General features: G+C 43.6%; 1 long non-coding RNA gene across 1 annotated transcript in view; it reads left to right on the forward strand.

Annotated features, from left to right (window-relative positions):
• The first annotated feature begins 609 nt into the window (after positions 1–609).
• The window catches only part of LOC137373019 (uncharacterized), a 241,285-nt gene continuing 216,803 nt past the window's right edge, over positions 610–25,091 (forward strand). The window contains exons 1-2 of the long non-coding RNA XR_010975554.1: positions 610–694; positions 824–921. This is a non-coding gene — a long non-coding RNA (uncharacterized lncRNA). The remainder of the gene's footprint in view (positions 695–823; positions 922–25,091) is intronic.

Genomic DNA, 25,091 nt, shown 5'->3' on the forward strand with positions numbered 1-25,091 from the left:
AATGCAAGGAAATAGTTCCATTCCACATCAATAATTCTCTGCACATTTTTGGGCACAGCAAGACTTAGCATACAAGAAAAAACACTCCATGAGAGGTGCTGTTGCAAGATACAATCTGATGTGTAATTACAGACTCGAGATCTAGCACGCTGGTGAGTTTAGGACTGCATTAATTCCAGTGAGATGAACTGTGGTGAGCTATATCAAGGAGCAAATGGGAATAAAACAAATGAAAATGAGTGACCTAGAATCCCAACTCATTTAGTAACGATTTTAAGAGTACTCAGACTCAAGCTCTCTAACCTTAATGATGCAATTCAAATAATGATAATGGAGATGTGTGACAAACAAGCACTCTACTTTTATCAACATTTGAACAGTATAAAAAATGGCCAAAAATACCAAGCCTTTAAAACTGTTATTTGCCAGCATGTGTAGGGTAGTTAGGGCAGCTGACCTGTGTGATTTTTATTTGCAGTTTTGTTTCTTATCATTTTGGTTTATGGTGTATAAAATGGGAAGTAATTTTTTTACTCTACAGGGAGTTTAGGTGGTTAATGTGTTCTGCAGGCATGGGCTATTTTGGGTCATGGGTTGTGTGGTGACTTTTTACAGGAACATTTTCTGTTGGATTGTTTTCTCAAGCAAAAGGAAAAATGGCTGGACTGTTTGACTTTGTGTTGAACTCTATGCAGTAAGTACATTATGGTCTCTGCTGCATTGACAGAATGTCATGTAAACAAAGTTGGATTAATTTAATGAGGCTTATCTGGATTTTAAAAATTTCTTCACATTCTAAGTGCATTTTGATTCTCTTTTTCAGTCTCGTATTGAGAGGTTAAGGAGCTAACCTTCACACCAGGCCTCTGCAGATGATTCTCTTGAGTAGGCCATTAAGAGGTTTCTAAAAGCAACGTGCAGGTCATTTTTATTTATCCTTGACCCTTTTTGGAAATTTGAATTATCTGCTTACTGTTTCTTTTATTATCTTAATCTGTGGGGCCTGCTCTCAACCAGCATTCAGTAAGTTGTATGGCAAGTTGGACCATTGGCAGGTGTCAATACCACTCTGTTATTCCAGATGTTTTTGTTTTTCACAGCATTTCTCCTCTCCACTTGAAATGGAGTAATGTTCAGTGGGGTGCCAGCAGACCTCCATTACATCGCCAACAAGACCATTCGTCATGCATGTGTGGTGTTTAGAAACTCACAAAGCTTTTCTTGGCATCTTTACTGCAAGAAGGCTTTAGCACTAGCCGCTTTTCTATAAATGAACTGTGATTCATCATCCAACAACCTAATAGTTTGCACAAACTATATAAACCATCTAAGAGACATCATTACAGCATGGGATTAGACAATGAATGTTGATAGACAGTAGGAGGGCATTGCTGCCAAGTCAGACCTGTCCTCACCTGATGTTCACGGGTTGAATTTTATGTTGGGAAGCAGCCGTAAAAAACAACGGCCCGCACATAGGGGCTTTACTCTGTGGAGCCTCCGCGATATTAAACAAAGTCAAACATATTTTTACATGGCCGAGGCAGACCACCCCCCGATGACGTAGAGGGGGTGGGCAGTCCGTCCCTGCTAATGGCGTCTGGGGCCATTGCGAAGGCACCGATGCCATTTTTAAAGGGCTTCAAGCTCTTACAATTAATTTGAATTTTTAAAGAAATAGTCACTTAGAATTTATTCAAGCAAATTAAATAAATGTTTCAAGCCCCTCTCCCACCCCCCCCCCCATGACCAAACAATTAATTCCTTGCCCTATCCCCCAGAATATTTACCTTGTGCACCTGAGTTTCCCCCCCCCACCCAAAGTTCACAAACTTTAATCTTTAACCCTTCCCACAACACCTTGACCAATGAAATTAGTTTTACCCCACTCCCCCCACCCCCTGCACTGAATAACTTACCTGCTCCCCTGTCCTCACCAGTGTTCCGCCTTACATTAATGCACGGAGATTCGATGGCGTGAGTGCCGGTCGCCGGCTCCAATATGGCAACGGAATGGATGGCCAGAGCGGGTAAGTATTTAATTCAGTAATCTGCATTTTAAAAAATATGTAAATATGTCTCCTGTCGCTGAGCGGCGGTGGGGCGGGGGGGAGCGGGTGGCGGGTGCCACAAAGCTTCGCCACCGCCGGCGGTATGGGGCTGGGACTTCCCAGTGTCGAGGCCCAAGGCAAGCCTCTCCTAGAGGCATTTTCCGGGCCCTCCCCACCACGACCCCTGACGTCAGGGTTGGGAGGGGGGAGTAGGGGTGGTGGGCTGTAAAATCCAGCCCTATGTGTAAACTTCTGTGCAAGCTCTTGACAAACTCCATTGGCTTCCCGTGGCTTTTCAAATTGATTTTTAAGCTCCTCTTACTCACCTTCAAATCCCTCTCTTCACCTTGCTCAACCTTCCTCAGCAATTTTCTGCAGCGACACATCCTTGCACACACCCACCCCTCCTGCTTCCAGCCTAGTCCTTGTTTCTCACTTCCTTTGTTCCACCATTGAGGGCCACTCCTTTACCCTGTGTCCCCACCCTGTGGAACTCTTTTTCTTGTCACTTCACTTTGACCTTACCACCTTCTTCCTTGTTTTCAAAAATTCCATTAAAACCATGCTCTTTAGTCATTCTTTTGCTCCCACCAACCTTCCTCTATCCCCTTTCCTCCCCAGTCTTTGTCCACCATCCTTTACCTAAGAGGAGTAATATTGACTTTGTGCAACAGTGCAAAACAGGTGATAGTGAATCGGCAGCCCGTTTAACATCTCTTCCAGTTTTTATTTTGATTGAAATCATCGGCTGCCAATTCACTTTCTCCTATTTTGCATGATAGCCCAAAATCAAAATAACCACCTCGGAGTATTTCAGTATTGTAAATTGTCAATGGGTAGTTATTAAGAACAGGAGTCTTGACTGGTATTTTCATAAGCCTGGGACACTGATGCCAAATTTAATGCCCCACTGTGGCTCCAGCTGAGATCAGCGAATCCATTGCAGATCAGGGATCAAAGCTACAACCTTCCTGGTCTATATATCTTGACATTACACCATGTAATACAAAACTATGAGGAACACCATTCTAGATCTGTGCTGAATGTGGGAATTCACTTTTCTCAGGAGATTAAATGTTCGTGCCTTTGTCAGTGCAAATTAAATGCATTTTAATCAAAAAGTGCCGTTTGATAGATCTTGTTCCGATGTTGTCGTATTCTCAAGCTATATTACCATTCTCTGGTTGCCTCAACAGATTCCATCTTAAAAGTGCATGGAATTATTTTGTCTCCATTTTCTTTCCAGCCTTGCTGGAACTCACTGGCACTGTGACCAAGTGTTAGCAGTCATCCTAATGGAAGTTACCAATCCATTCCACTCACTAGTAAGTTAAATTTGCATCAGTGAGGCCAAGCCAGGCTGCTATGCAGGGTGCCCCTGTGAAGGAGTAGAAAATAGATTCTGCGATATTTTCCTTTCTCTGCAGTCATGCTTACTGACCTAGAGGATAATGGAACATTGTCAAACAATGCAACTTACTGTATTCACATAAAACTTTTATTCCCTCTGCATAATTTATATCATGAGATACATAATCTTGTCACATTGTCTTATTTCATTAAAGAGCGAAAGTTCAAAAATAATGAGACTATTAAGACACATTGATGTCATCTGTCTTAGTTTATGTAATTTCTGCCTTATTTGTGCTCTACAGCAATCACACCCATGGAAAATAGCCATCTAAGCGCTGGAGAAAAGGCAGAAGTCAATTTAAAGAGCCAGGCACAGATATTTTAAAGCTTTGCACAATCCTTATTTCTCTAAGATTTCAGAATTTTATGTTGTTTATGCTCCAGCTGACCTTTTCTTAACTATCACATCTGCCTACTGTATAAACAGCTTCATCACTAATATGCCACAATCTACGGAACCTTAACTCCGTGTCACAAATCGCACAGTGCCCACTCATTCTATGATGTAAAAGTGTCTTCCAAATCTTATCGGGGTAGTCTAGTGTGGCCAAAATTTTAATGTAATTCCCAGCTCCGTGAGCACCTCTTACTTCTTTCCACTGTGCTTCCACTTGATGCCTGTGTGTGATTATGTGACTCCTTACATTGTGCTTCTAAATGCTATCTCAGTGTCAGCAGCACTCAAGGAGCTGGACTTTGTGCTGGAGGCAGGGCTCCTGGCACCGGGCCGAAAAGGGGCGGGGAACCCCACCTTTGCCTTTAAAGGGACAGGGATCCCACCTCCGAACTGCTGGCCAATCAAAGGGCTGGCAGTTCAGCAGTATTGGCAGTGCCACCGGGAGTGGTGGCCACTGCTGGTACTGCAGAGGCCCAGCGCTGGAACACCCGACCGAGTTAGGTGAGGCAGGTTTGCAGGTGCCAGTGTGGAAGGCCCTGGCAAGGTGGGGATGGTATGGGTGGTCATGCAGTGCAGGGGGAGAGGTGTTCCTTGGGGGTAAAGTTGTTCCTGGTGGAGGTCCTCAATAGGCCACAAATTGCACATGAAGGAGGGACCCCCCCCACCCCCCCCAAGCCCATAGTGAGGGCGCCTCCCTTTACAATATATCGTCCCTACCCTGCTACTGGTAAGATCACATGGTGGGAAGGGGCCCTTAATCGGCCTCAATTGGCCTCTGGGTATGAAGGCCATCATAGCCCTATCCCACTCCATGGAAGATTGCTGGGCGACGGGCCCTTTGCCCAGCTGCCACCTGCCCCCTGCCCACTCCCCCCACCCCCGCCACCCATCGCGATACTCCGTGCCTCTGTGCCTCCGATCCCGTCTCGGAGGCCTCACAAAATCCTGGCCAAGGTGAGTGACTGTTATGTCCCTGTATGAGCCCTTTGGGACTGAGATAGTCTCCCATTCCCTGGGAGTTACAGCAGAACATTGTGCAGTTGTTGAAGTGGGTGGTGATCTGCCGTAACAAATCCTAGCCTCATTACCCACCCTATCTGAGTACCACACAAATATCAGACAGTGCTCAGCAGGAAATCCTGACTGTTTTGTCTATTTTTGAAATTAGATCTCGTCTTATATAAAAAAAACTCCCTCCTGCACAGCGTAACATCACTCAGGTGTAAGGTTGGGCCTCCAACTGTGCTGCTTTATAGCTGTTCTTTAGAACCTGTATGAGTGCTGCTCAAAATGACTCATGCTCCCATTTCTCCCTCTCCTTCCCACCTGAGCTCTGCTTGTTACTATTCTTGGTAAGCTCACTGAGCCCAGGGTGGCATTGTGTGGGGGATTGCAACCACAAACGTGCAGCTTACTGCTTTGTGTTGCTACATCACCCTGTTGGGCAAAATCTGAAAATATACTGGATGAATGTGACCTTGTCCAGGTCACGAAAAATGCTGAGATCATAAAATCCAACTTGCTCAGTAGGTAAATATAAAGCATGGTGTGGTCCTGAGACATACAGACAAGAAAGTTCCCATGTTCCCAAACTGGTCTATTTTGAATTAGCTGATGTCAGCCTCAGTGTTCCTCGACTGAGAAAAAGTAAAACTAGCCATAGTTCCCATTTCTGTTCACTGTCCTGTGTCAGCAATGGCTCAGTAGTAGCACTCTCGCCTCTGAGTCAGAAGGGACTTGAACATGTAATCTAAGCTGACACACCAGTGCATTACTGAGGGGGGTGTTGCACTTTCGGCGATGTCACGATGTGACATTAAACCGAAGCCCAATCTGCGCTCTCTGCTGGGCATAAAAAATTCTATGGCACTATTTGGATGAACGGCAGGGCAGTTCACCCCAGTGTCCTGGTCAATATTTATCTCTCAATCAACATCACTAAAAAAAACCCCAGATTATTTGGTCATCATTACATTGCTGTTTGTGGGATCTTGTTGTGCGCAGATTGGCTGCCACATTTCCTACATTACAACAATGAGTACACTTCACATGGGTTTGGGATGCTCCTGAGGTTGTGAAAGGTGTTAGAGAAATGCAGTACTGGAAATTCTTCACTGGAAGTAATTGTGTAGATGTGGCTGATGGATGGAATCAGGCTCAACTGTGAGGCTTTCCATCATTGAATAACCCACTGGCATTCACATTCAAGGCTCACATTTGCAAGAGGTACTGAAGGATTGAATGTAAAGCATGGCTACCCGACCCAAACCCGACCAGACCCGACAACATATGTCGGGTTTGGGTCGGGTCTCTCTTCCAGGTCCAAAATTCGGGCTCGGATCAGGTTGGGCTGGACATGGACAGAGATCAGGACAAACAGAAATCAGTGGTGGGAAGAGTGGGGAGAGAAAGGAGGGGAAAGAAACAGTTACAAGTTCCAACATAAAGCAACTGAGTGAAACTTACCCAACCCCTTACACTCTGAAATCTATCAAGTCCGGGAGAAACTGACAAGCCCGGGGAAGATACCAGTAACTGCGGTAAGTATAGAAACATCAACTGAGTACTTGCTTTAATCTATACTTGGCCCAAGGATTTAAAATTATCTGGAAATAGGGAGATTAAACTTCCCAACCTGAGTTCTCCGTGGAAATTTTTTTGTTTGTTAATGACATCGGAACTTGATGCAGTTCAGAAGCTTGTTTGTTACATTGCATGATTTCCTGAAGTGGATACGGTTTCTCCTGCGAGTGCTCAGGGCTGCGGCACCTTCACCTGTTTGAAATCAGTGTTTTTCTTTAACTTTATGATGTTAATTGAACATGGGTTCATCAACAACTGTCACCTGTACTAGATCACTGGTCTAAAGCCTGGCTACCCGACCAAACCCGAATACATGTGCCCGGGTCGGGTCGGGCATTTAAAAAAATTAAAGGACTCGGGCTCGGGTCGGGTTTGGGTTGGCTGTTGTCGGGTTGGGCCCGTGTCGGGTTTTAATTTTATACTCGAGCCAGACTTTAGTTGAATGTGCCTGTGGAACCACACGTTCGGAGGAGCTGGTGTTGGAAGGGAAGTGCGAGAATTAGGATAAAAGAGGTTGACGACTGGAGTCACTGATTGAAGTGAGCATTTATAAATTCTACAGTTTAATGGATGCTGTCAATATTGAAATTATTAAAACTGAGGGGTAATCATGAAATGAATGGGCCTTAGCACTATACACCAATCTGATAGTAGTTGAATGTGGTGGAGAATGCAGGGCTATTTCACTTCTTCTTCAGTTAACCTCTTTCTTCGCCTTGCATGTTATTTCACAAAGCATAATGACTTGGCAAACCCACAATCACTTCTTCTTTTTAACCTCAGTGCTTCAGCAAGCATAATTGCAACATCTTCACATCTGAGGAAAAAAAGTATAGCTCCAAGTTAATAGTTTTTCACCTAATAGAATTTAGGATTTGAAAACCCTATTCTGCAAGTTATAATTTTAGTTTTATTGAAGATGGTAACGGGTATTTAGATTCTCAGTCATTTTACTCCCACTTATGGTGGGGCAAAACAGTACAACGTAAGTGTTAAACATATGATCAATGCAAACATCACTCTGTATCTTTCTGATATGGATTTAATATAACTGATTACTGCCACTCAACAAAACAGCCAAGCTGTGCACTCTTTTTCTCAGAGATGACCCTAACACTAGTTGGGTAATTTTAGCCGAACCCATCAAGCAGGAAACTGGCAGGATCGGATGGGTTCCTGTTTTACACCACACCTGATGTTACTTCCCTTTGGCTTCATGGTGGTATGTAAAATGGAGAGCCAATCTGATCTCAGCAGTTTCCTATCCGGTGGATCAGTTTAAAATTAAGTTACTTCTAGAAGTCACATTTTGTTCTTTTTTTCTTCCAAATCCCTCCTCCCACCCTACCTTTGCTTGTGCTCCCAACAGGATACTTTGCCGATTCTTCATGAATCAGCCTAGGCAGTGAGCATTGTGTTGGCTGACCCATGCTTGATCCTGATACCCAATATCCACTCACAGATGCTTAATATCCAGTGTGGCAGGAGTGGGAATCCTGGCTGATTTTTCTCTTTCCCAGACCAGGGTCACTGAGGTCAGACAACTCAGCATAAATTGGCAATTGAACTTGGTGTATCCCAATACTGGGTGGTAACTTAAGCCTCCAAGCCGTATGGGGGAGCCCATTTACAGCATCTCTTAATGTGGCCAACAGACCTAGGTCAGTGTGCTTCATGTTAATTTGAAATATATGACAGGATTTGATGAAATTGTACCGATCCAATTTGAGGTGTAATGAAGCAATGCTTAATGGCATTCAGCAATACTAATTATATTCCCCAATATTGCTGCTTGGTCCAATTTGTGCAATAAACTTATTTGTATTAACGTATAACCAGATATACAAACGTGCATTGTTATGACTGGGCTGCCGGGGGTAAATTAAGGTGCAGGGATTAGAATGGGCAACGTGATATTCCAAAATTAGGGTTGGGCCCTTTAAGATTATCTACAGTGGAAGATATATAAAGGAAGTACATGGCTGGATAAGATTTTATCTTACGTGGTTTATCTAATAATAACATGGTCATTGTTAACTGCAGTCAGTATCTGATTTTCATGGTGACGGTGCTAATTTCACAGCTGAGGAACTGTAAGGGAAGCAAAATGACGGCTTAGATTTGTGAAGTACCTTTAATATAAACAAAGACATTGCAAGGCACTTCACAAATGAATGCTGGAAATGGATGCCAACCCAGGAGGAAAGAGTTTCGGAGATCTATTGGAAAGCTTGGCTGAAAATATAAGCTTTGATTAGGACTTTCAAGGTGGAGAGAGAGTGGTAGAGAGGCAGAGAGTTCCAGGGAAAGAGTTCCATACAGCAGTACTGATGTGTCTCCAATAATGGGATGAAAGGAGGGAAGATGACTGGAAGGGTGGAGTCAGAGGCCCAAGGGTGTACAGAAGGGTTATATGAGTGGAGGAGTTTGAAGGGTGAAGAAAGGCTGTGTTTTGGTTTAAAGACAAGGAACAGGGACTTAAAGTTGATACATTGCAGGACAGTGTCAGTGAGAACAAGTGATGGAATTTGATTGAGACAGGATTCTAGTAGAGTATTGGACAGGTTGTAGTTTACAATAGATAAAGGCTAGGGAACAAAGGACAGCATTACACTAACAAGTCAGGAAGTTCAGCAACAGAGGGATTGAAGTGATGACGAAGGGATACTGGTATGGCAGTGGAAGCAAGTTGCCTTAATGATGGATAGGATGCAGGTTTAAAGCTCAGCTCCGGATCAAACAATGCACCCAGATTGTCTCATTCAGATTGATAGTGGGCTGGGAGGGGATGAAGTCTGTAACAAGAGAGCAGAGTTTGTGGAGAGACCAATCGATCATAGCTTTGTTGAATGTTGAACTATGTTGAACATCATGAATGCCCAATGTTGAACTGGAGGAAGTCATGATCCATCCAGGATTCAAAGTTAGACAGTGGGGTGGCTTTCACTTTTGGTGTGGCTGTTAAATTGAGTGGGGTGTATAACAGGCACTTGATCTATTGTTGCCCAGTTCCTACTCCCATCAAAAGTTAAAATTACCCCAAAGCAGTCTGACAGTACTTGGGTAGCTGAGGAGTTGAATGAACTGACAGAAAGGTCAAGTTGAGTGTTATGGCCATACCCTTTGGTCTGAAGATGATATTGATGAGGAGCAGCATATATAGATTAGAGAACAAAAGAAATAGGAGCAGGGGTAGACCATTCAGCCCTTCAAGCCTGCTCCACTATTGACTAAGATTATGGCTCATCTTCTACTTCAATCCCACCTTCCTGCATTATCCCCATATCCCTTGATTTCCTTAGTACCCAAATTCTATTGATCTCTGTCTTGAATATATTCAATGACTGACCAGCCACAGCTCTCTGGGGTAGAGAATTCCAAAGATTCACAACCCTTTGAGTGAAGAAATTTATCCTTATCTCAGTCTTAAGTGGCTGTCGCCTTATTCTGAGACTGAGACCCCGAGTTCTAGACTGTCCTGGAGAAACAGCCTCCCAGCATCTACCCTGTCAATCCATAGGGTCATAGAGTCATAATGGCACAGACAGAGGCCCTTCAAGTCCATGCTAGCTCTCGGTAGCGCAATCCTATTGCCCCCCTCTATCTCCATAGTCCTGTAAGTTTATTCCCTCAAGTGCCCATCTAATTTCCTTTTGAAATCATTTGTCACCACCTTCACCCCCCTCGTAGGCAGTGAGTTCCAGATCATTACCACTCACAATGTAAAAAAGTTCTTCCTCACATCCCTTCGAATCTCCTGCTCAAAACCTTAAATTTGCGTCCCCTATTCCTTGTACCATCAGCTAATAGGAACTGTTTTTCTTTGTCTACCTTATCCAAACCTGTCAAATCTTGTACACTTCTATCAAATCTTCCCTCAATCTCCTTTGCTCCAAGGAGAACAACACCAGCTTCTCTAACCTAACCTTGTAGCTAAAATCCCTCAATTGAGCTGAGTTTCTGAGTTTTAGCAGAGCTGACACAGCATTGCTTTCAGAGTATAAATTTGGGGGACTCTCAGTGCTGCTTGTCTGCACTAAGTGCTGCTGGAGGGCATAGAGTGTTAAGAAGGGAGTTTGGTAATTGAGGGAGTTCAGGAAGCAGGGGAACATAGATTAAGAAGAAAATAAATTTGAGTGCAGAGTGTAAAGTGGGTGTATGGTGCGTGAGGGAGGGGCTCCTTTCTTTTTTCTACCTTTTTTTCAGCCTCCAGTAGCTGCCTCTCTCTTTGGTACAGGGGAAGAAGTTGATTGGTGAGTAACTGGTAAGTTATTTTACTTCTCATTGCAATAAAAAGTTTTTAAAGTTACATTATGGCTTGGCCAAGTGAAATGTACATCCTGTGGTATGCAGAAAAGTCATGGACGCACTATGTGTCCTAGACGAACACATCCGCAGGAAATGTCATCGGCTGCAGAAGCTTGAGCTCCAGGTTTTGGAACTCAAGTGGCGGCTGGAGTCACTGTTGTGCATCCGCAAGGCAGAGGACTATGTGGATAGCATGTTTAGGGAGGGAATGGGTGACCGCCAGGCAGTCTAATAGAACCAGGCAGGCAGTGCAGGAGTCCCCTAAGTCTATCTTGCTTGCTAATCAGTTTTCCATTTTGGATACTGGTGAGAGGAATGGTTCCTCAGGGGACTGCAGCCAGAGCAAAGTCTGTGGCACCACGGGTGGCTCAGCTGCACAGGAGGGGTCGAAGAAGAGTGGAAGAGCAATACTAATAGGGGATTCAATAGTCAGGGGATCAGAAAGGCATTCCTGTGGCAGTATACGTGACTCCGGAATGGTGTGTTGCCTCCCTGATGCCAGAGTCAAGGATGTCACGGAGCGGCTGCAGGACATCCTTCTGGGGGAGGGTGAACAGCCAGAGGTTGTGGTCCACATTGGTACCATTGACATAGGTAGGAAGAGGGATGAGGTTCTGAAAGCAGATTTTAGGGAGTTAGGAAGGAAATTAAAAAGCAGAACCTCCAAAGCAGTAATCTCAGGATTACTCCCAGTGCCACGTGCGACTGAGCATAGGAATAGAAGGATTGATCAATTGAACACGTGACTGGAAAATTGTTGTAGGAAGGAGGGCATCAGATTTCTGAGACTCTGGGGCAGGTGGAACCTGTACAAGATAGATGGGCTACACTTTAACAGGACCGGAACTAATATCCTCGCAGGGAGATTTGCTAGTGCTGTTGGGGAGGGTTTAAACTAGCTTGTCAGGGGGATGGGAACCTGAGGGGTAACTCAAATTGGAAGGAAGTAAAGCTGGGTTAGCAGCAGGTAGAAAAGTAGCAAGTGATATTAGAAGGCAGCGAAACAATGGCGAGCATCAACTAGGCTTAGAATGCAGAATAATGTCAAGAAGACAAGGTTAAGGGCACTCTACCTGAATGCATGCAGCATTTGCAACAAGGTAAAGGCCCGATTAGAGGTAAATGGGTATGATCTAATTACCATAATGGAACCGTGGCTACAGGGTGACCAATAGTGGGAACTGAATATTCAAGTATTTTCGATATTTAGGAAGGACATGCAAAAAGGAAAAGGAGGTGGTGTTGCGCTGATAATAAAGGATGAGATCATTAGTAAGGGAGGATCTCAGATTGGAAGAACAAAATGTGAAATCTGTTTGGGTGGAGCTAAGAAACAGCAAACGGCAGCAAACATTGGTAGGAGTTGTTTACAGGCCACCAAACAGTAGTGGTAGTGTGGGCCATGGTATTAATCAGGAGATTAGAGCAGCATGTGGCATGGGTAATACAGTAATCATGGGTGATTTCAATTTGCATATAGACTGGGTAAAGCTAATGAGCACTTTGCTGTGGAGGACGAGTTTCATGAGTATGGTCGGGATGGTTTTCTAGAGCAGTATGTTGAGGAACCGACCATTTTAGATCTAGCTTTATGTAATGAGAAAGGGATAATTAATAATCTTGTTGTAAAAGAACCTTTATGCATGAGTGACCATAATATGATAGAGTTTTACATTATTTTTGAAAGTGAGGTAATTCAATCTGAAGCCAGTGTGTTAAATTTGAACAAAAGAAATTATGAAGGTATGAGGGGCAAATTGGGAAAATACATTAGAAGGTATGACAGTACATAAGCAATGGATACTCTTTAAAGAAATATTACATAGTTTACAGCAACTATACATTCCTTCCCAAAAGTAAAGGCAATCAACCATGGATAACAAAGGAAGTTGAGAATTGTATAAGATTTTTTAAAAAGGCCTATAAAGTTGCCAGAAATAGTAGTAAACCTGAGGATTGGGAAGATTTTAGAATACAACAAAGGAGCACGAAGAAACTGATAAAGAAAGGGAGAATACAATTGCAGTACGATTTCTTAGAACATAAGAAATAGAAGCAAGAGTAGGCCATTCGGCCCCTTGAGTTTGCTCTGCCATTTAATAAGATCATGGCTGATCTGATTGTGGCCTTAACTCCACTTTGGCTGCCTGCCCCCCATAACCCTTGACTCTCTTGTAGATCAAAGATATGTCTAACTCAGCCTTGAATATATTCAATGACTCAGCCTCCACTGCTCTCTGGGGAAGAGAATTCCAAAGATTAACAACCCTCTAAGAGAAGAAATTCCTTCTCATCTCCATCTTAAAAGGGAGGCCCCCTTATATTGAAAATGTGATCCCTAATTCTAAATTCCCCCACGAGGGGAAACATCCCCTTGGCACCCACCCTGTCAAGTCCCCTCAGAATCTTATTTGTTTCAATAAGATCACCTCTCATTCTTCTAAACTCCAATGGATATAGGCCCAACCTGCTCAACCTTTGCTTATAAGACAATCCCGTCAGCCCAGGAATCAGCCTAGTGAACCTTCTCTGAACTGCTTCCAATGAAAGTATATCCCTCCTTAAGTAAGGAGACCAAAACTGTATGCAGTACTCTAGGTGCAATCTCACCAATGACCTGTACAGTTGTGATCTTATTTTTGGGCCTCGGACAACTGCCCTGAGGAACTCCAGCAGTGGTGTCCTGGGGCTGAGATGATTAGCCTCCAACAGTCACAGCCATCTTATTTTGAAGCCAATGGAGAGTTTTCCCCGATTCCCATTGTATTCAATTTTACGAGGGCTCTTCGATACCACACTCAGTAAAATGCTGCCTTGATGTCAAGGGCAGTTACTCGCACCTCACCTCTGGAATTCAACTCTTTTGTCCATGTTTGAATCAAGGCTTTAATGAGTTCTGGAGCTGAATGGTCCTGTTGAAATCAAACTGAGCATCAGTCAGCAGTTTATTGGTGATTAAGTGCTGCTTGATAGCATTGTCAAATGACACTTTCATCACTTTGCTGATGATTGAGAATAGACTGATGGGGCAGTAATTGACTGAATTGGATTTGTCCTGCTTTTATTGGACAGAACATATCTGGGCAATTTTCCACTTTGTCAGGCAGATTCCGGTGTTGTAGCTGTACTGGAACAGCTTGGTCAAAGATGGAACTGGTTCTGGAGCACAAGTTTTCAATGCTACAGCTTGGATGTTGTTGGGACCCATAGCCTTTGCTGTATCCATTGCGCTCAGCCATTTCTTGATATCTTGTGGAGTGAATCAAATTAACTGGAGGCTGGCATCAGTGATGGTGGGGTCCTCAGGAGGAGCCGAGATGGGTCATCCACTCGGTACTTCTGGCTGAAGAGGGTTGCAAATTCTTCAGCCATGTCTTTTGCACTGAGGTGCTGGGCTCCCCCATCATTGAGCATGGGGATGTTTATAGAGCCTCCTCCTACCATTAGTTGTTTAATTGTCCACCACCATTCACAACTGTAGAGCTTTGGTCTGATCCATTGGTTGTGGGATGACTTAGCTCTATCGCACGCTGCTTCTGTTGTTTAGCATGCATGTAAGTCTGTTGTATTTTCACCAGAATGGCATTTCATTTTTAGGTTTGCTTGCTGCTGCCTTCTTGGCATTTTCTTCCACACTCCTCTTTGAAGCTGGGTTAGCCACCTAGCTCGATGGTAATAGTGGAGTGAGGGATATGCTTCCACTAGTTTGTGGTGGAATGCAATTCTGCTGCTGCTGGTGGCCCACAGTGCCTCATGGATGCCCAGTTCTGAGCTGCTAGATCTGTTCTATCCCACTTAGCACAGTGGTAGTGCCACATAATACGATGGAGGGTGTGCTCGATTTGAACATGGGATTTGGACTCCAAAAGGTCTGTTCACTGGTCACTCCTACCAATACTGTCATGGACAGATGCATCTGCGGCAGGTAGATTGGTGAGGAAGAGCTCAAGTAGGTTTTTCTTTTGTTATGGTTCTCTCCCACCTGCCAGTTTCACAGGTATGTTCTTCAGGACTCGGCCAGCTCAGTCAGTAGTGGTGCTACCGTGCCGGTCTTGGTGATGGACAATGAAGTCAACCAAAGTACATTCTGTGCTTTTGCTACCCTCAGTGCTTCTTCCAAGTGGTGTTCAACATGGAGGAACATTAAAAACATAAGAAATAGGAGCCGGAGTAGATCATACGGCCCTTAAAGCCTGTTCCACCATTCAATATGATCATGGCTGATCTAGGGCTTCAACTCCACTTTACTGCCTGCTCCTTATGTTTAGTTTAGAGATACAGCACTGAAACAGGCCCTTCGGCCCACCGAGTCTGTGCCGACCATCAACCACCCATTTATACTAATCCTACACTAATTCCATATTCCTACCACATCCCCACCTGTCCCTATATTTCCCCTACTACCTACCTATACTAGGGGCAATTTATAATGGCCAATTTACCTATCAACCTGCAAGTCTTTGGCATGTGGGAGGAAACCGGAGCACCCGGAGGAAACCCACGCAGACACAGGGAGAACTTGCAAACTCCGCACAGGCAGTACCCGGAATTGAACCCGGGTCGCTGGAGCTGTGAGGCTGCGGTGCTAACCACTGCGTCACTGTGCCGCCCTAATATCCCTTGATTCCCTGACTGATCAGAAATCTGTTTGTCCCAGCCTTAAATATATTCAAGGATGGAGCATCCACTGCCCTCTGAGGCACAGAATTCCAAATATTCATCCGTTGAGGAGGACGGTAGGTAGTAATCAGCAGGAGGTTTCCTTGTCTATATTTGACCTAATATGAAATGTCATAGGATCTGGAGTCAATGTTGAGGACAGCCAAGGCTATTCCCTCACAACTATATACAACTGTGCCTCCACCTCTGGTGGGTCTGTCCTGCCGGTGAGACAGGACATACCCAGGGATAGTGATGGAAGAGTCTCAGACATTGGTTGACTGTTTGTCGAGCTATTGCTCTTCTAGTCTGTGGGACAGTTCTCCTAATTTTGACACGTCCCCAGATGTTAACAAGGAGGACTTTGCAGGGTTAAGTGGACTGGATGAGTCTTTATTATGTTTGAATGCAAAGTCTAGACCAATGCCAACTTACACTTCCCTTTGCTGCTCTTCCTCTTTTTGGTCTTGCCTTTCCTCTCATGCTCTTTCTCAATTTTCCATTTCTGCATTTTACTCTCTCATCACCCTCATTTTCCCATTAACTTTTCCTCTCCTCAAATCCGGTAATTTTCAACACTTTTCGTCTTTCTCTTTCTTCTTCTCTACTTCCTGTCTCTGTTGTTACAGTCAGGTGAGGAGGGGTCAAAGGTTTTCCCTCTCCTTGTTTGACCACAACAGGTTTAATTCTTTTTTAAAGTGGATGTACTGGCCAATTCAGTAGGTGCTTTGATTACTCACTTACTATGATCATAACAAGAACCAATTGAACAAATGTTCTTGAGTTTAACAAAGAAATAGGTTAACATTATTGTACTTAAACTGAATTAAATAAAATAATAAATTATGCTCCAACTTTCACACACACACACAAATAGGTTACAGAGTGGGGAAGGGTAGATTGGTCAAGTTAGAGTCCATAAAAAAGGGGTATACAGTCTGTGGTGCTTGTTGATTCGGCTGGCGTCTAGCTGAATTTGGTGGTCCTGAGGCTTTCAGTTTGAAGAGATATAGGACTGATTCGGTGGGTCTCTTGGAGACAGCGATGCAGATAATTTCCTCCAAAGGGGTTTCTGATTGTAGCCGAAGTATGCAAAGGTGGTCAGTCAGCAGGCAGGGTTCGCAACTTGCAAGCTGGAATGAAGAGAGAGAGAGGGAGAGAGAGAGAGGGGGGACCCCCACTTGGGTCTGCACGTGTCAGTGTCCAGATGCTTCTCAAACTGCTGCAGAGAAACACCAGTTTAAAATCAAAGGTGGGGGAGGGGGGTCTTGTCACATGACAGTTATACAGTGATTCAAGCATGGTAGATAGCAGTGTATTCTTGCTAAAGAGAACAGGCAGTTCCCTTAAGCTTCCTGGGTCTTGGTTCTTGCTGGGATGAGCATACGTTTCGTCTCCACCTCACAGGCCTTGCAATGTAGCATATAGTTTTGCAAATTAGGTGGTCATCCTAAGCTGCTAGCAAAGACATTTTTTATCTGTTCCTTTTTAAATTTCTTTAAAAAAATAAATTCAGGTCTCCAGTAAGTGGATTAAAGAAAATTAGCATTCAACAAAGCACGTTGGCATGTAATTGTCAATGTACTTACCTTTTCGTTTCCTCAACTCCCAGGTTCAATTTCCCTATTTCTCCCCTTTCCAACCCACCTTCATTGCTCCCAAACCCCATTTTTTAATTCAATTTTCCTCTTCTAATTGCCCTCTTTTAGTCTCCTCATCTCACTTTTAATTTCTGAGTATTTTTCTCTTATCTTAGTTCTACATTCCGATTCCCTTTCTTCTCATACTATTTATTTTCGACTGATTGAATCCTTTCATCATCTCCCTTATATTTTGGCTTAGTTTCTATTGCAGCACTCATTTTACTGTTCACTTTTCTATCTCCTTCTGACTCTATTCTTTTTCTACTGATCTTTTCCTCTGCAGAACTCTTCCTATTTCACTTTTCCTCTCATCAGACCCTTTCCTCCTGGTTTTATTTCCACTTTCTCCCTTTCTATTTCTCATCATTTTAAATTGTATTTACCTTTTTCTCTGTTTTCTTTTATCCTCTATTTCTCCATTTAGTCTTTCTATTTTCTGCTTTATCCTTCTGTCACTCTATTTGGTCCTTCTATTCCCTGTTTTATCCTTCTATTGCTCTGCATTATCCATCTATCACTCTATTTTATCCTTCTTTTCCCTACTTTCTCCGTCTATTTCTTTGCTTTATTATTCTATTTCTCTGTTTTATCCTTCTACCACTCTGTTTAGTCCTTTTATTGCTGTTTGTCCTTCTATCACTTTGTTTAATCTTACCTTTACTCTCCCCACACTCAATTTTATATGTCCCTAGTTCTCTCCTTATTGTACCCCTTATTTTCCCTCTTTATCTTATTGTCATACCTTGTTTTCATTATTCTCATCTTTCAGTTGCATTGCCCACATACAAATTCCATATTTCTATTTCCCATTACTTCTCCTCACCTTTCAGTTTGATTTTGTTCCAATCCAATCTCACATCTTTTTGTCACATCAGTTGCAACCTGTGCTCTTTAGCTTATCCTCTCCAAATACATGCTTCGCTTTATCTTACTGATTTTTCGATATTTTTTGTTTCTTACTTTTCTTAACTATAACTTAGTTTTTCCTTTGCTGACTTCCCATTTTTCTATTTCACCATTTAACTCCTTCTCATTATTCTCATATTCTTTGTATCTTGTACTACTCTGAATTGCTTTCTCTGTTCTAATTTTACTATTTCATCCATTCATCTTAATTCGACTTATCTTTGTATTGGTTACTTTCTGTTTACCCTTTGTTCTTTTCTTCTCATACCTTTAACTTCCTACAGTTGTTTTTCCTAACTTTATGTTCTCCACTTCACGATTAATTTTCTCATTCTTCATCACAATGTTCTTGTTTTCTATTTCGATCTTTCTCATGTTTCAGTTCCTATTTGCCAATTCCTCTCCAGAACTCCTTTTTTGTGTTCTACCATTTCTCACTGCAATATGTCTCATTGCTTATGTTTTTTTTTACCATTCCTTTTCCTCCTCCATGCTCATATATTTACTTTCCTCTTTCCCCATCTTTAATTTTCTACTCTTTCCCTCCACTTCTCTTCCCTCTCATTCTCCATTCACCTTTCCTCTGTTGAACTCATTTTCTTCCGATTTCATTTCCTTCTTTCCTGTTCTATCATTTTCTTCTTTCCCCTCATCTTAATTCTCCTTCTTGTCACCTCTCACTTTTATTTCCCTTTCTTTCTCATTTGCATAGTTTGTTTCCATGGGCTGGATTTTGTGTTGGAGGTGGGGTTCCCGATACCAGGCCTGAAAGGTAGGGGGAGACCCATCTCGGCCTTTTTGCACACACCCCCCCCACCCCCGCCCCTCGCCCCTGGAGTGATCCTCCGATCTTTTAACCTCCTAAGTTTCAGGAGCTCGGATCCGCATCCCTTTAATGACAGGGATCCCACCTCCATGAGTTGCTGGAAAAAGAGAGGCGGCGGCTCAGCAGTATTGGCAGCGACACCGAGAGGGTTGGCCACTGCTGGTACTGTGAGGCCTCAGACCCAGGCCCAGCGCTGAAATCCCAGACCTCAGGTAAATGAGGTGAGGTCACTGGGGCCAGTCCGGAAGGCCCCGGCGAGGAGGTGGAGGGGGTGATCATAAAGTCCAGGGGGAGGGGGGTCCCTGTGGTGATGTTGCTCCCAGTGGGTGTCCTCCGTGGGCCACAAATTGCCAACGAAGGAAGGACACCCCTCCCCGAGCCCACAGGGAGGGCACCTCATGTTACAAGGTATCCTCCCTGCATGGCAGAGGCATACCCCACTGCTGGTAAGATCCCAGCGGCAGTGGGAAGAGGCCCTTAATTGGCCATTAATAGGCCACTTAAGGGCCTCAATTGGCCTCTGGGCGGGAAGGCCATCGTTGGCCTATCCCAACCTCGGGAAGATTGCTTGGCTACAGGTAGGCGACAGGCCCTCTGCGCAGCCCCCCTCCGCACCCCCCCACCATCCATTGCGAGATTCCGTGATTCCCCCCTGATCCCACCTCAGGGGGCCACATAAAATCCTGGCCCGTATTTATTTTTCTCTAATCGCTCTCTTTCTTCAATTTAACATTCTCCCCATCCTAGTTCCCTTAATTCTATTCGTTTACCGATAACCCTTGACCATCTTCCTTGTTTTTACTTCTTTCTCCTGTGATCTTTTAATTTGCATTCCATTATTTCTCTCCTCTTTGTTGCTCTCATTTTCTATTTACCCTTTTTTGCCTCATATCATTTTCTAATTTCATATTTTCTTTTTTTTATCGTTTTCTATCCTTGCACTCATTTTTGTCTATTTCTATTTCCTCATCCTCATATTAATTCTATTTCCCTTTTCACTCCTTATCCACCCATTTTTTTTTTATTAATGTTTACCTCTTCTCATCTCCCACTTTTCTATGTAAGTTTTTCTCTCCATCACATTATTCTTGTTTTTCTATTTCTCTTCCTCTGTTCACATCTCACTTTTATATTTAATAAAACAGAAAATGCTGGAAATATTGTGCAGGTCTGGCAGCATCTGTGGAGAGAGAAATAGAGTTAACATTTCAGGTCGATGACCTTTTTTCAGAACTGGGGGAAGGCAGAAATGTAATAGGTTTTAAGCAGGTGAAATGGGGGAGGGTGGAAAAACAACAAAAGGGAAGGTCTGTGATAGAACGAAAGATGGAAGACACTAAATGACAGAAGAGTCCGTGGTGAAGAGCCAAAGGGGGTCATAATGGGACAAGTACAGACCAAAAACTGTGTCCAGAGGAGGTGTGAATGGCAGAAATAATTAATATCTGCTGTCTGAAAGCAAAAACAAGAGGAAAACACGATTAAAATTGAAATATACAAAGAAAAGGAAATACAATGGGGGTAGAGATTACTGTCTCAAATTGTTGAACTCAATGTTGAGTCTGGAAGGCTGCAAAGTGCCTAATCGAAAGGTGAGGTGCTGTTCCTTGAGCTTGCATTGAGCTTCATTGGAACACTGCAGGAGGCTGAGAACAGAGAGATCAGCATGAGAGCAAGGTGGAGAATTAAAATGACAGGCCACCGGTAGCTCAGGGTCGTGTTTGCAGACTGAATGGAGGTGTTCCGCAAAATGGTCACCCAATCTGCATTTGGTCTCCCCAATGTAGAGGTGACCGCATTGTGAGTAGCAAATACAGTATACTAAATTGAAAGACGTACATGTAAATTGCTGTTTTACCTAGAAGGAGTGTTTGCGGCCTTGGACGGTGAGGAGAGAGGAGGTAAAAGGGCAGATGTTGCATATCCTGCGCTTGCATGGAAAGGTGTCGTGGGAAAGGGATGGGGTGTTAGGGGTGATTGAGGAGTTAACCGGGTGTCATGGACGGAATGGACCCTTCGGAATGCTGAAAGGGGAGAGGAATGTGTGTTTGGTGGTGGAATCACGCTGGAGGTGCTGGAAATGGCAGAGGATGCTTCGTTGAATATGGAGGCTGGTGGGGTGGTCAAGGGGAACTCTATCGTGGTGCTGGCACTGAGGGGAAGGGATGAGAGCAGAAGTGTGAGAAATGGGTCGGACACAATCGATGAATCTGTCAACCATGATTGGCGGGGTGGGGGGGGGCGTGATTCCTCAGTTGAGGAAAAAGGAAGACATTTCAGAAACACTGTTGTGGAAGGTTGCATATCAGAATAGATGCGATGGAAATGGACAAACTGGGAGAATGGAATAGAGTCCTTACAGGAAACAGGACATGAGGAAGTGTGGTCGCAGTAGTTGTGAGAGTCAGTGGGCTTATAGTGAATAGTGATAGCCTAGCCCCAGAAATAGAGAGAAAGAAGTTGAGGAAGGGAAGAGAAGAGTTGAAGATGGACCAAGTGAAGGTGAGAGAAAGGTGGAAATTGAAAGCAACGTCAATAAAGTTTTCCAGTTCAGGATAAGAACAGGAAACAACACTAATACAGTCATTACTTTTATAATTCCCTTGTTCCTTTCTTCTCATCGCTTTCATTTTATATTTACTTTTTCTTCTCATTTCCCTTTTTTCTATTTTGCTTCTCTTATTTCTACTTTTTCTCTCATCTCTCAAGTTTTTATTTTTCATCCTTTTTCACAATTTTCTTAGTCCGACTTAACTTTTCATCTTATCAAACATTTCATTTCATTGCTTACCTTTGTTCAGCTTCGAAATCTCATTTTTAGGGTCACTAACCACATTAACTCTTTCACTTTCTACAGACCATGTCCTTTTTCCGTCTTATTTACACTACTACCCTTTTTCTCTCTTTTTCTTTGCTTTCAGTGGCTCATAGCCTAGAGGCTTGGCTCTGTTGAATGCTTGTGCTTAGAAATAGAAATCACTAACCTCCCTACAAAACCCACCCTTCATAAACTCCCAGAAAATCATATCTCAAATAGGTATGTACAATGGTGGCATTACCAGCGTTTACATAGTCTCCTTAATCTGACACAGCTGGACGCTCTCAGGAACGTTTACCAAGATTGGGACATTACCAAACTAGGCCAACTCTTTAGCAAAAAAGCTGTTAGTCTCTGTCCAACAGCTTGTCAGCAAATTCCCACTCATGCAGTGGAATTAATATCACTACCTCTAGGGTGGGCATTTCCACCAGAACCCAAAGGATGCTCATATATTTCTCTGTGAACCACCCTCTCAAAATTACCCACAATCATATCCCTTGTTCCCAGAAATTTGTCCCAACAAATTGTCTTCATCCTCAATCACTCTCTGCTTCTACTGGGTCTGGTCCCTATTACCTGGGTTCACAATTTTAAAAAATAGACTGTAGGAAAACTAAGGCCAGGAACCAAAGGAAGACAAGGAAGATGAACCTGATTTTTAATGCAGGAGATGGTAAAGGAATGTTCTGCGCTGATGGGAAAAACAGACCCCAGGGCAGTTTTGATGCCATTAAAGTGAATCCTCTTCCCACTCGTGCAGTGCCAGAGACTGGATTCTGTATCAGTCAGATAATGTGGTACCATTATTCAAGAAGGGTAGCAGGGATAAATCAGGTAATTACAGGCCAGTGAGTCTAACATCAGTAGTCGGAAAACGATTGGAAAAAATTCTGAGGGACAGGATTAATCTCCACTTGGAGAGGCAGGGATTAATCAAGGATAGTCAGCATGGCTTTGTCAGGGGGAGATCATGTCTAACAAATCTGATTGAATTTTTCGAGGAGGTGACTAGATGCGCAGATGAGGGTAAAACAGTTGATGTAGTCTACATGAACTTCAGTAAGGCTTTTGATAAGGTCCCGCGTGGGAGATTGGTCAAGAAGGTAAGAGCCCATGGGATCCAAGACAATTTGGCAAATTGGATCCAAAATTGACTTAGTGGCAGGAGGCAGAGGGTGATGGTCAAGGGTTGTTTTTGCGATTGAAAGCCTTTGACCAGTGATGTACTGCAGGGATCGGTGCTGGAACCCTTGCTGTTTGTAGTGTACATTAATGATTTAGACATGAATATAGGAGGTATGATCAGTAAGATCGCAGATGACACGAAAATTGGTGGTGTCTCAAATAGTGAGGAGGAAAGCCTTAGCTTACGGGACAATATAGATGGGCTGGTAAGATGGGCAGAGCAGTGGCAAATGGAATTTAATCCTAAAAGGTGTGAGGTGATGCATTTTGGGAGGACTAACAAGGCAAGGGAATATACAATGGTTGGTAGGACCCTAGGTAGTACAGAGGGTCAAGAGACCTTGGTGTACTTGTCCATAGCTCACTGAAGGCAGCAGCACAGGTAGATAAGGTGGTTAGGAAGGCATATGGGATACTTGCCTTTATTAGCCGACGCATAGAATACAAGAGCAGGAAGGTTATGATGGAGCTGTATAAAATGCTAGTTAGGCCACAGCTGGAGTACTGTGTACAGTTCTGGGCACCACACTATAGGAAAGATGTGATTGCACTGGAGAGGGTGCAGAGGAGATTCACCAGGATGTTGTCTGGGCTGGAGCATTTCAGCTATGAAGAGAGACGGGATAGGTTAGGGTTGTTTTCCTTAGAGCAGAGAGGGCTGTGGGGGGACCTGATTGAGGTATACGAAATTATGAGGGGCATTGAGAGGGTAGATAGGAAGAAACTTTTTTCCCTTAGCAGAGGGGTCAATAACCAGGGGGCATAGATTTAAGGCAAGGAGCAGGAGGTTTAGACGGGATTTGAGGAAAGATTTTGCATCCAGAGGGTGGTTGGAATCTGGAACATGCTACCTGAAGAGGTGGTGAAGGCAGGAACCCTCACAACATTTAAGAAGCATCTAGATGCGCACTTGAAAGGCCATCGCATACAAGGCTATGGTCCAAGTGCCGGAAAATGGGATTAGAATAGATAGGTGCTTGATGGCCAGCACAGACACGATGGGCCAAAGGGCCTGTTTCAGTGCTGTATAACTCTATGACTCTAAAGCTTTCCATGGCCATGGAAATATCATCAAAGTACTTCCGAGGGACGGGCCTTGAGTTCCCAATGTGCCCCAGCATTAACAGGAATGGTGACTAAAGGAGCCAGACACAGCTGAAGTTGCCACTTGTGTCTTCAAAGCATTATGGTTGAAGTAAAAGAGGAGAAAATGATCTCTACAAATTTCCCCTCTTATTCAGTGTCAACTAGAATCTGTGCCATCAGCCTCTGAGAGGGAATGCAATAGTAAACTGAATTTAAACAAATTGTCTCTTTAAAACAAATGTTGGGACTCACTGTAAGCTCACCTAATGGAGCTAACCCATTCCACAAGCAGCAGTGGGAAAATATTTGAGAATGACAAGAGTTGATCCTCCAATTCAATCCATGGCACTGCAGATTAAGTGCTTTAATGCCCCGGTTATTACAGATTAGCATCTTCCTTCCTCCTTTCTTTCCTTCCTTTCTGCAAGGCCAAATTCCATCTCACATCTGCAGTTCAGATATTCCCATACATCAATACTTCAATGCTATTTACCTTTGTCCTGTTTCAGTAACAGCCCTCATAAAAGGCCTCATATTTGTTAATCTCCTATTGACTGTTAGTCCTCTTGGCCTGCAGGCTTTCGGGATTAACTGCAGAACAAACATTTCTGGTGACATGTACCTGGTAAGAACAGGGACAGGAACCTCATTTTGTTCAGAATCCAGTCTCAAAGTTTTACATTTTCTGATTCTTTCCTTCACCATCTCTTGTGTTGAGTGACTGTTGCAACAGAGCTGCCGCTACTTCCCTCTGTAGGGGCACTCTGGCATTTCTCGATCATCTACAGCACTGCAATAGATGTGGGAAAATTAGATGTTAATGTGTGTGACTGCACATGCCCTAATTCTTCAGTGTCGCTCTTTTGTCTTTTGTACACTCTTGGCAATGTGCTGTCAGGAACTGCATGACACCTGAAGGGCAGTCTGATCTTCAAAGACGAGCTGGAATAAAAGATTTGAAGAAGTTAAAGATTAAAAATTCCTCAGCTAATCTGTAATAATTGGGACATTAAAGCACAAATGTGCAGTGCCATGGATTGAATTGGAGAAGCAACTCTTGTCATTCCCTATAGAATCAGACCTGTAAGTAATACAATTGAAAATTAATTAATTCCCGGTTATTACTGCTTTTGTTTTATTCTTCCATGGGATGTGGGCATCACGGACAAGGCAAGCATTTGTTGCCCATCCCCAATTGCCCTCGACAACTGAG

This window comes from Heterodontus francisci, chromosome 8, assembly GCF_036365525.1.
Source record: "Heterodontus francisci isolate sHetFra1 chromosome 8, sHetFra1.hap1, whole genome shotgun sequence".
NCBI lineage: Eukaryota > Metazoa > Chordata > Chondrichthyes > Heterodontiformes > Heterodontidae > Heterodontus > Heterodontus francisci.